This window comes from Oncorhynchus mykiss, chromosome 12 (assembly GCF_057628025.1).
Source record: "Oncorhynchus mykiss isolate SJ-2025 chromosome 12, ASM5762802v1, whole genome shotgun sequence".
NCBI classification, from domain to species: Eukaryota; Metazoa; Chordata; class Actinopteri; order Salmoniformes; family Salmonidae; genus Oncorhynchus; species Oncorhynchus mykiss.
The window spans coordinates 43314524-43326892 of NC_143033.1; the positions used below are offsets into that span (position 1 = coordinate 43314524).

Here is a 12369-nt window from a genome sequence, read left to right on the forward strand (position 1 = left end):
GTGGCTGTATTTCAAGGCCTACCTTCAAACTCAGTGCCTCTTTGCTTGACATCATGGGAAAATCAAAAGAAATCAGCCAAGGCCTCAGAAAATATATTGTAGACCTCCACAAGTCTGGTTCATCCTTGGGAACAATTTCCAAACACCTGAAGGTACCACGTTCATCTGTACAAACAATAGTTCGCAAGTATAAACACCATGGGACCACGCAGACGTCATAACGCTGAGGAAGGAGATGTATTCTGTCTCCTAGAGATGAACATACTTTGGTGGGAAAAGTGCAAATCAATCCCACAACAACAGCAAAGGACCTTGTGAAGATGCTGGAGGAAACGCGTACAAAAGTATATATATCCACAGTAAGACGAGTCCTATATCGACATAACCTGAACGGCCGCTCAGAAAGGAAGAAGCCACTGCTCCAAAACCACCATAAAAAAAGCCAGACTACGGTTTGCAACTGCACATGGGGACAAAGATCGTACTTTTTGGAGAAAAGTCCTCTGGTCTGAGGAAACAAAAATATAACTTTTTGGCCATAATGACCATCGTTATGTTTGGAGGAAAAAGGGGGAGGCTTGCAAGCCGAAGAACACCATCCCAACCATGAAGCACCGGGGTGGCAGCATCATGTTGTGGGGGTGCTTTGCTGCAGAAGGGACTGGTGCACTTCACAAAATAGCTGGCAACATGAGGAAGCTTATGCTTCTAGTTCCGACCGTGCAGTAATATCTAACAATTTCACAACAACTACCTTATACACACAAGTGTAAAGGAATGAATAAGAATATGTACATATAAATATATGGATGAGCGATGGCTGAACGGTGTAGGCAAGATGCAGTACAGAGTACAGTATATTCATATGTGATGAGTAATGTAGGGTATGTAAACATTATATACAGTGATTTTTTTTTTAAGTGACTAGTGATACATTTATTACATCCAATTTTTAATTATTGAAGTGGCTAGAGATTTGAGTCAGTATGTTGTCAGCGATGACTGTTTAACAGTCTGTTGGCCTTGAGATGGAAGCTGTTTTTCAGTCTCTCGGTCCTAGCATTGATGCACCTGTACTGACCTCACCTTCTGGATGATAACGGGGTGAACAGGCAGTGGCTCGGGTGGTTGTTGTCCTTGATGATCTTTTTGGCCTTCTTGTGACATCAGGTGCTGTAGATGTCCTGGAGGGCAGGTAGTTTGCCCCTGGTGATGTGTTGTGCAGACCTCACAACCCTCTGGAGAGCCTTACGGTTGTGGGCGGAGCAGTTGCTGTATCAGGCGGTGATACAGCCCGACAGGATGCTCTCGATTGTTCATCTGTAAAGGTTTGTGTGTGTTTGGTGATAAGCCAAATTTCTCTCCTGAGGTTGAAGAGGTGCTGTCACGCCTTCTTCACCACACTGTCTGTGTGGGTGGACCTTTTAAGTTTGTCCGTGATGTGTACGCCGAGGAACTTAAAACTGTCCACCTTCTCCACTACTGTCCCGTCGATGTGGATAGGGGGGTGTTCCCTCTGCAAACTTGATGATTGAATGTCGGTGTCCACGATGGGGCTGCTTTTCTTTTTGTAATCCGTGATTGACTGTAGACCCTGCCACATACGTCTCGTGTCTGAGCCGTTGAATTGCGACTACTTTGTCTCTATACTAGCTTGTTTGATTGCCTTGCGGAGGGAATAGCTACACTGTCTGGTATTTCTGTTTTGTATTTTCTGTTCCCTTGCCATGATTAAAAGCATTGGTTTGCGCTTTCAGTTTTGCGAGAATGCTGCCATCAATTCACGGTTTCTGGTTGGGGAAGGTTTTAATAGTGACCGTGGTTACAACATGACCGTTGCACTTCCTAATAAACTCGTTCACCGAATCAGCATAAACATCAATGTTGTTGTCTGAGGCTATCCGGAAACATATCCCAGTACACGTGATCGAAACCATCTTGAAGCATTGAATCAGATTGGTGGGACCAGCGTTGAACAGACCTGAGCACAGGCGTTTCCTGTATTAGTTTCTGTCTATAGGCTGGGAGCAACAAAATGGAGTCATGGTCAGATTTGCCGAAAGGAGGGCGAGGGAGGGCTTTGTATGCGTCGCGTTGAAGTAGTAATGATCCAGAATTTTTCCTGCCCGGGTCGCACATTCGATGTGCTGCTAAAATTTAGGGAGCCTTGTTTTCAGATTAGCCTTGTTAAAATTCCCAGCTACAATAAATGCAGCCTCGGGATATGTGGTTTACAGTTTAGTTTACATAGAGTCCAATGAAGTTCTTTCAGGGCTGTTGAGGTGTCTGCTTGGTGGGAGATATACATGGCTATGATTATAATTGAAGAGAATTATCTTGGTAGATAATGCGGTCGGCATTTGATTGTAAGGAATTCTAGGTCAGGTGGACAACAGGACTTTAGTTCCTGTATGTTGTTATGATCACACCACTACTTGTTAATCATAAGGCATACACCCAGCCCTTCTTCTTACCAGAGAGATGTTTTGTTTCTGTCTGTGCGATGCTTGAAGAAACTGGGGGGCTGTACCGACTGTGAGCAATGTTTCCGTGAAACAGAGAATGTTACAATCTCTGATGTCTCTCTGGTAGGCAGCAGATTGGGATAGGGATTGATTGAATATGTCCGTAAACACACCAGCCAGCCGGTCTGCGCATTGGTCTGAGGACGCGGCTAGGGATGCCGGTACAGCTGGCATCCCTAGCTGGCTGTACCGGCATCCCGTCAGAACTGAAAAAGCGTGTGCAAACAAGGAGGCCTACAAACTCGACTCAGTTACACCAGCTCTGTCAGGAGGAATGGGCCAAAATTCACCCAACTTATTGTGGAAAGCTTGTTGAAGGCTACCCAAAACGTTTGATACTAGTTTAACAATTTAATGGCAATGATACCAAATATTAATTGAGTGCATGTGAACTTCTGACCCACTGGGAATGTGATGAAAGAAATAAAAGCTGAAATAAATAATTCTCTCTACTATTATTCTGACATTTCATATTCTTAAAATAAAGTGGTGGTCCTAACAGACCCAAGACAAGGAATTGTTACTAGGATTAAATGTCAGCAATTGTGAAAAACTGAATTTAAATGTATTTGGCTAAGGTATATGAAAACGTCCGACTATAGCTGTATATGGTATTCCACAGAATAAACGCTATGACAATATTTGAATTGCCATTTAGACGTGAAAAAACACATTTGATTTTGTATATGAAACGACAACGTACATTCTCAATTTCTCTCATTCTCTCAGTCAAAAGAAATATGTGAAAGGTACTTTAGGTGCACATTTTATAACACCATAATTAAAGTTATTGACTCTTGTGACTAACAAAACAGTGGCCGTTTGTCTGCCTTTATTTTCAGCAACATATAATTTGTCTATTTACAGTGCATTCCGAAAGTATTCAGACCCCTTCACATATTCCACATTTTGTTACGTTACAGCCATATTCTAAAAACAATAAAATAACATTTTCGAATACATTTGCATTGTTGTCAGAGTGATTAGAGGGACAATAGAGTGCAGAGTACCAGGTAGTTAGCAAGTTTGGTAGGCTACTAATGACCATGAGCAGCATCAGAACTTGGGGAAGCCTATTTACCATGACTAAACGGTCACGTGGAATTTGACTGCCCTCTTGACTTGTGACCGCCGGTGTGGCAGTAATACGATTAGTCATACCCAAGAAGACTCGAGGCTGTAATCGCTGCCAAAGGTGCTTCAACAAACGTATATTCTTGATTAAAAAATATATATATTTTAGAATAAGGCTGTAACGTAACAAGATGTGGAAAAAGTCAAGGGGCCTGAATACTTTCCGAATGCACTATAAATAATTGTGGAATATGTATGTCCTTTGTGCCGTTTGACCTATGATGTAGTGGGTTTATGAGCTACAATTCCTCCACCACTCTTGAGAGCATAGAAGCCAGCGACTTGTTTTCCACACTCTTAACTTTTCCTAATGTATTCATTAATGTATCTATCTATCCGTTCTTGTTTGTTAAAGCAGATGGTCATAGTTGATTTAAGTGATTTTTTTTTTTGTTCCGTCTAAATTGACAGAATCATTAATCAAAATATCACTCTAAGAGCCTGCTAACTCTAACACACAGTACAGGTTGTTTCTGCTCATTGATCCGCTAAGCTTAACATGATGGATTGCTATGATCGGGGGATCAAATTGGTTGTGAAAATGAGGCTTCAGTTTATTTAGTATACTTTGTCAAAATATATCCTCTCTAAAGTACACGTTTTAAAATCGAGTAAGATCTATCCACATTACAGATTCAAATTACTTGTTAGATATTACTCCATGGGCGGAACCAGAAGCACAAGCATTTCGCTACACTCCCATTAACATCTGCTAACCATGTGTACGTGACAAATACAATTATTTGATTTGAAATACCCATAACATTGGAGAGAGCTGGGAATTGTCTACTTTACTGTGAAGCCTATTGAGATGTTTAGATGCACTTATAATGAAGTTTGATTCGATTTGAATGATAGCATTGACAGCTACAGATTGTTAAACAGGCAGTTTAATGAGACAAACAACTCAACTCTTGTCAGCACAACACCTTGTATAACCACAGGTTAGAAGTAAACATATAATCTTGTATTCTTCGTTAAAAGCCTGTCTGTGGGTAGCCCCACTTTTGCCGACTTCTAAATGAAATTGAAGGTGTCCTTAATAGGACAACATTAGTCTCAGCAGGACTTGTGTCAGTCTCATGAGGCTTTCCTAAAATGGAAGCAGTGTAAATTAATTATGTGGCTAAGATGCTGTGAAGTGTGCTTTCCTATCCTCTGGGAATGCTGTAATTTCTCACCTCTACTGGGAAGGGACGGCCAGCTAATGGGTTACTGTGTAAGACTTAACACACACTCTGAAGTCTACACACTTGGACGACTTTAGACAAATAGGAGACACACATCATTGCTGTGAGTTATTCAGCACTAATGATACCATTGATACCGTAAGGACATTGTCCAGCATTCACTAACATTCTTAGAGAGTATAGCCAATACAGATGCAGGATCTTAATTTGACTCTTTTGTTGCTGAGAAATTTCCTGCAGCACAGGAAATGCCGATGAGCTTTGTGATTTACATCAATTCACTGAAAACACATTTCATGCAGGCTACTTTTGTCCAGCTAATAGCCTAACCACCAATCAAGCAACATTATGGACTAAATGTTCAAATCCTTTTGCTGCAGGATTATTTTGCTGTGACAATATACACTCAATGGACAGTTTATTAGGTAGACTCATCTAGTACTGGGTTGGACCCCCCCATAACAGCTTGAATTCATCGGGGCGTGGATTCTACAAGTCAGAAACATTTCACAGGGATGTTGGTCCATGCTGATGCGACGGCATCATGCAGTTGCTGCAGATTGGACGGCAGTACGCCACCGCCACCAGCCTGTACCGTTGACACCAGGCCGGATGGGTTCATTGACTCATGCTGCTTATGCCAAATCCTGACTCTGCCATCAGCATGATGCCACAGGAACCGGGATTTGTCGGACCAGGCAATGTTTTTCCACTCCTCAATTGTCCAGTGTTGGTGATTGTGTGCTCACTGGAGCATCTTCTTCTTGTTATTAGCTGATAGGAGTGGGACCCGGTGTTGTCGTCTGCTTCAATAGCCCATCTGTGACAATGCTCGATGAGATGTGCGTTCCAAGATTCCTTTCTGCTCACCAATGTTGTACTTCGCCATTATTTGTCTGTCTGTGGCCCGTCTGTTAGCTTGGACGATTCTTGCCATTCTACTTTGACCTCTCTCATGAACAAGCTGTTTTCACCCACAGGACTGCCGCTGACTGGATGTTTTTTGTTTGCTGCACCATTCTCAGTAAACCCTAGACACTGTCAGGAGTGAAATGCCCAGGAGGGGCAGCCGTTTCTGAGATACTGGATCCGGCGTGCCTGACACCGACGATTATTCCACACACAAACTGCTTAGGTCACTCGTTTTGTCCATTATAACGTACAATCAAACAGTAACTGAATGCCTCGATGCCTGTCTGCATGCTTATATAGCAAGCCATGGCCACGTGACTCACTGTCTGTAGGAGAGATCCATTTTTGTGATAGGGGTGGTGTACCTAATTAACTGTCTGAGTGTAGGTCTAATTAAGATCCTACATCCTGTAGTTCGCCCATGTTTCACTCTGTCTAGAGACAAGGCGATGTCCTGTTGCATCATCAAGCAATGAGTTTAGATGTCAGTGGCTTAGTGTTTAAAACTTCTTATGGCTAGGGGTTCCACTAGCGGCACCCCTCGACAACATTCCGCTGAAAAGGCGAAATTCAAAAATATTTTTTCAAAATATGTAACTTTCCTACATTAACAAGTGCAATACACCAAATGAAAGAAACTTCTTGTTAATCTACACATCGTGTCCGATTTCAAAAAGGCTTTACAGCGAAAGCACAACATATGATTATGTTAGGTCAGAGCCTAGTCACAAAACACACACAGCCATTTTTCCAGCCAAAGAGAGGAGTCACAAAAAGCAGAAATATAGATAAAATTAATCACTAACCTTTGATGATCTTCATCAGATGACACTCATAGGACTTCATGTTACACAATACATGTATGTTTTGTTCGATAAAGTGCTTATTTATATCCACAAATCTCAGTTTACATTGGAGCGTCACGTTCAGTAATGTTTTGCTTCCAAAACATCTGGTGATTTTGCAGAGCCACATCAATTTACAGAAATACTTATAATAAACATTGATAAAAGTGATAAAAGTGTTATTCACAAAATTAAAGATATACTTCTCCTTAATGCAACCACTGTGTCAGATTTCAAAAAAACTTTACAGAAAAAGCAAACCATGCAATAATCTGAGTACGGCGCTCAGACAACAAATCAAGCCAAACAGATATCCGCCATGTTGGAGTCAACAGAAGTCAGAAATAGCATTATAAATATTCACTTACCTTTGATGATCTTCATCAGAATGCACTCCCAGGAATCACAGTGCCACTATAAATGTTTGATTTGTTCGATAAAGTTAATCTTTATGGCCAAATACCTCCTTTTCGCATTTAGCACAGTAATCCAAATTCATGACGCGCAATCACTAGGAGCAGACAAAGTCAAAAAGTTATGTTACAGTCCTTAGAAACATGTCCAATGAAGTTTAGAATCAATCTTTAAGATGTTTTTAACATGAATCTTAAATGTTCCAACCGGAGAATTCCTTTGTCTTCAGAAATGCAATGGAACTCAAGCTAACTCTCACGTGAACGTGCGTGGCCAGCTCGTGGCACTCTGCCAGACCACTGACTCAAAGAGCCCTCATTCCCCCTCCTTCACAGTAGAAGCATCAAACAAGGTTCTAAAGACTGTTGACATCTAGTGGAGGCCTTAGGAAGTGCAATTTGACCCCATAGACACTGTATTCGATAGGCCAAGAGTTGAAAAACTACAAACCTCAGATTTCCCACTTCATGGTTGGATTTAGAAACGTCAGAGTTTTAGAAACGTCAGAGGGTTTTCTAACCAAATCTAATAGTAATATGCATATATTAGCCCCTGGGCCTGAGTAGCAGGCAGTTTACTCTGGGCGCGCTTTTCATCTGACCGTGAAAATGCTGCCCCCTATCCCAAACAGGTTTTAACATGAATGTAGAGTGGGACCAGTGAAGCTCCATCATTTAGAATGAATGTGACAATGCATGATCATTCACTGGAGAATTGATTATGTGAGTCAGAGTGAGAGAGAACTTAACTGTTATTCTATCAGCCAACTAACTGAGGCGAAATACAGGAAGATAATGGATTTAGCTCACTGCTGTGCTATTTTTGTAGGCCCTTTGGACAGATGCATTACTTTACTTCTGTGCAAAAAGTTGAACCAAGTCACCATCTGAAATATCTCATGGGATCACAGCATGGACTTGAATATTGAACCGATAATGCCAGAGAGACCATGGTGTGTATTGGATATATTGTCACGGCAAGGGAGAGCCATAAATTGCCTGCTTGTCTATCCACAATGTGTATTGCATAATCACACAGAGAGACAGGCGGGCAGGCAGGGTAGGCAGGACAAAGCACAGGCACACTGCATTGCTAATGTCCTGGTACCTTCCATGCACAGATACACATTTTCCCACTCATCCTTGCAAGGTCTAAGGCTGGAGTGCTGGGGCAGAAACCCTGGAGTGAGTGCCAGGCCCACTAGCTCAATGCCAAGCCCCAAATGCCATTGTGTACACCCTGTGCCTTTCAAAAAGGACCTCACTTTGTTGAGCACTGGCTGTTTGTTGCTGATTTGAGGAAAGCAAGGAGGATACATTGCTTTTATCCCTGACTGGGGAGGCATAAGGAAGGAAGCATAACTACAGTATGTAGGCACACTCTTGGCGCATGTGCAATTTCAGCTATGGAATGTTTAAAAAAATTAAATAATTGTATAACATTTTTGGTAACACTTAATTTGAACACCCTTTTTATGATTATAAGCACATATATAAAACCTTATGAGCAATGCATAATGCATTTATATGGATGAAAGTGCAGGTGATGGTAGTAGAGATAGCTCCACTCAGACGAGCTGTTATCCTGTCTCACGTTCCCCGGTGGAGCCACTTCAGGTCCTCCGCACTCTCTCTTTCTTCCTCCCGCTCTCTTTATCATTCTTATTTTACCTCGCCCTTCTTATTTCTCGCTCTCACTTTACTTCTCAAAGGCAAACCTTATCAATCAACCTGCCAAAAGCAATGGGGAATAGTTCTGCACTTGTGATAATGTTCCTTTTCCTTTGGAAAATAATTGTTCATCATCGCCATTAATTATTTATCTCTGCCTCAATTAAACTCTTGTTCAATATCCCTAAATGGTAGTGAATGGTTGATAACATACCTTTTTAGATATGAGTGCATACCCACTATCTAAAGATGACTTAATATCATAAAAGGGGTTGGGCTTTTTCACGCACTTGCAAATGCATGTTGAAAACAACCAGAAACACTTTAGAGTATAATTATTATCCAGACATACTTGCATCTACCACATGTTGTTTATGTACCTAAATAGGAGAATGTGTGTAATTCCGTTGATTGTATGCTCAGACTAATGTCCTACAGTTGACATTGTTTCCAGTTAGAATGACATTCACTGGGGAGCTCACAAGAAAGCACTCCCGCTGTAGCAAATGTCATTATTTAAAGTGGAGGAATAGGCATTTTGTTCTGTTTTGTTCAAACAGAAATCTTGACATCTGCTGCCTGTAGCAGTATTCAAGGGCAGTGGGATTGAGGCTAGCGCTAAAAATGTGGCATTGGAATGAATAGAACAGCAGTTTCCAGGTTAGATCTGCAAACAACCAGCAATTTAAATGGGAACACATATTTCCTGAACACATATTTAAATGAGGAGGATTTAAATGAACAGGTCCTGAATAGACCTAGGTATGTTATTTTGGGTTCTAAATAGCAGTTTGTGGCTAATTGCACTACATTTCAAAGTTATGATTTGGTTAAGGTATGATGATATCCATTATTCACTCATTAGTAAGCCATTACTAAGGCATTCTCTCTCTCTCATCACATTTTCTTCCTACCATCTTGATCAGAGCTTCATCCCTGATCATAATGGATCATATTTATTAGCGTTAAAGGTAGACCCAGTAATATGATGGAGATCCAGAAAGTAAACCGCATAGTGGGTCAATTTCCGCAACAACTAAGAGCATTGAAGCACGAGGCTTAACTCCACTGCTGTTTTGGTGCCCTGGCTACCACATTGTAGGCAGTGTGAAGCGAACTCGTGCACATGCGCAAATACTATGTGTGACTGTGAAGTCTTGCATCTCGCTCAGCTCAATGATCTCCGGTGCTGCTCGTCGCAACGTCATTTTGCTAAGTCTACATTTAAGTAAACTGCCACCCAATACACGCCTATCAACTAGAAATGCATGGATATTGAGTTAGCTGGAGCCTGGAGGACCTATGAAATCATCTTAGACCTTTGTATACCTTTTCTTTATGGTTCTAGAACTAGCTTCTCGATCAGGCCCAAGAATCAAGATGGACTAGAGATTGCTGATATCAAATCAAATTTGATTAATCTCATGCTTTGTAAACAAGAGGTGTAGACTAACAGTGAAATGCTTATGGGACCTTCTCAACAATGCAAAACAAAATATTACTAATAATAATAATAATAACACAAGGAAGACATCCACAATGAGTAATGATAACTTGTCTATGTGCACGTGGTACTGGTACCAAGTCGATGTGCAGGGGTACAAAGTAATTGAGGTAGATGTTTACATTTCAGCGAAAAAGTATTCGTCCCTTTTCAAATCTTCTCTACTTTTGCATATTTTTTTTATACTGAATGTTACCAGATCTTCAATCAAAACCTAATTTTAGATAAAAGGAACCTGAGTGAACAAATAACACAACAATGACAATTCATAAACAAAGTTATTCAACACCCAATGCCCCTGTGTGAAAAAGTAATTGCCCCCTTACACTCTAACTCATTCTGTCACCTTTTAGCTGCAACCGAACACTTCCTGTAGTTGTTGATCAGTCTCTCACGTCGCTGTGGAGGGTTAGGGTTATGCAGTGTTTGGTTTTCACCAGGCAAAATGGGACCCATGTCGTCCAAAAAGTTGACTCAAGTATGCCAAAACGCACCTGGATGATCATCAAGACTCTTGGAAGAATGTTTTATGGACAGATGATTCAAAGTACAACGTTTTGGACAACATGGGTTCCATTATGTCTGGCGAAAATCAAACACTGAATGTCACAGTAAGAACCTCATACTAACCAGTCAAGCATGGTGGTGGTAGTGTGATGGTTTGGGGATGCTTTGCTGCCTCAGGACCTGGACGCCTTGCCTTAATAGAGGGATCCATGAGTTCTGCTCTGTATCAGAGAATTCTACAGAAGAATGTCAGGCCATCCGTCTGTGAGCTGAAGCTGAAGTGCAGCTGGGTCGTGCAGCAAGACACTGATTCAAAACACACAATCAAGTCTACATGAACATGACTAAAAAGCAACACATTTGAAGTTTTGGAATGGCCTCGTCAAAGTCTAGACCTATTCGCTATTGAGATGTTGTGGCAGGACTTGTAACGAGCAGTTCATGCTTGATAATCAACAAATGTTGCTGAGTTACAACAGTTCTGCATGAAAGAATGGGCCAAAATTCTTCCACAGTGATGTGAGAGACTGATCAACAACTACAGGAAGCATTTGGTAGGCGTCATTGCAGCTAAAGGTGACACAACCAGTTAATGAGTGTAAGGGGGCAATTACTTTTTCACAAAGGGGCATTGGGTGTTGAATAACTTTAATGAAATAAATTAAATAAGTATGTAGTTGTTGTGTTATTTGTTCACTCATGTTCCCTTTATCTAATATTAGTTTTTGGTTGAAGATCTGATAACATTCAGTGTAAAAAAAAAAGCAAAAATATAGAAAATCAGAAAGGGGGAAAATACTTTTTCACGGCACTGTACATATACTGTAGGTTTGGGTAAAGTGACAAGACGAAGGATAGATAATAAACCACAGCAGCAGAGTATGTGATAAGTCAAATGAGATGGTGAGATGAGATGGTCAATGCAGATAGTCCGGGTAGCTATTTGGTTAACTATTTAGCAGTTTTATTGCCTGGGGGGCTGTTCAGGGTCCTTTTGGTTCCATAGTGGTGCACTGGTATCGCTTTCAGTGTGGTAGCAGAGAAAACAACAGTCTATGACTTGGGCGGCTGAAGTCTGACAATTTTATGGGCCTTCCTTTGACACCACCTTGTATGTATGTAGGTCCTAGATGTCTAGGAGCTCTTCCCCAGTGATGTACTGGGCAGTACACACTACCCTCTGTGGCACCTTGCGGTCGGAAGCCAAGCAGTTGCCATACCAAGCAACGATGCAGCCAGTCAAGAATGCTTTCAATGGTGTAGCTGTAGAACATTTTGAGGAGAAATACTAACTGGTAATACCAGAGATGAGCAGTCGACTGAGTGCCAGCCTTTCCCAGATGAGGGCAGAAAAGTTTAACCCCTCAGAAAGTTTCAACAGGCTTACATCGCAGACACACTTTTCTCAGTATAGATCTTCCCTCAGGATATCAAGTCAAGTGTACAGTGCCCATATTAGGACAGTCCCAGTACGAGTGCCACCATCTGTGTGATTACAGTTCATAAGACAGGAAAGCGAGAACAGCCCTAGAGGCCTCATTTGAAGGGCACCACACTCACTTTACATTTAGCTCTATTTGACAGCAAGGTTTACTCACAGGTTGTTAACAGATTCATAGGAGTTGGATGAGTGAAACGCGTTGAATAAGAGTCATATTCTCCCCACTG

The 12369-nt window shown here is 41.4% G+C and overlaps 1 protein-coding gene across 1 annotated transcript in view; it reads left to right on the forward strand.

Annotated features, from left to right (window-relative positions):
* Positions 1 to 12369, forward strand: part of LOC110537630 (opioid-binding protein/cell adhesion molecule) — a 406128-nt gene that overhangs the window by 10644 nt on the left and 383115 nt on the right. The window lies entirely within an intron of this gene.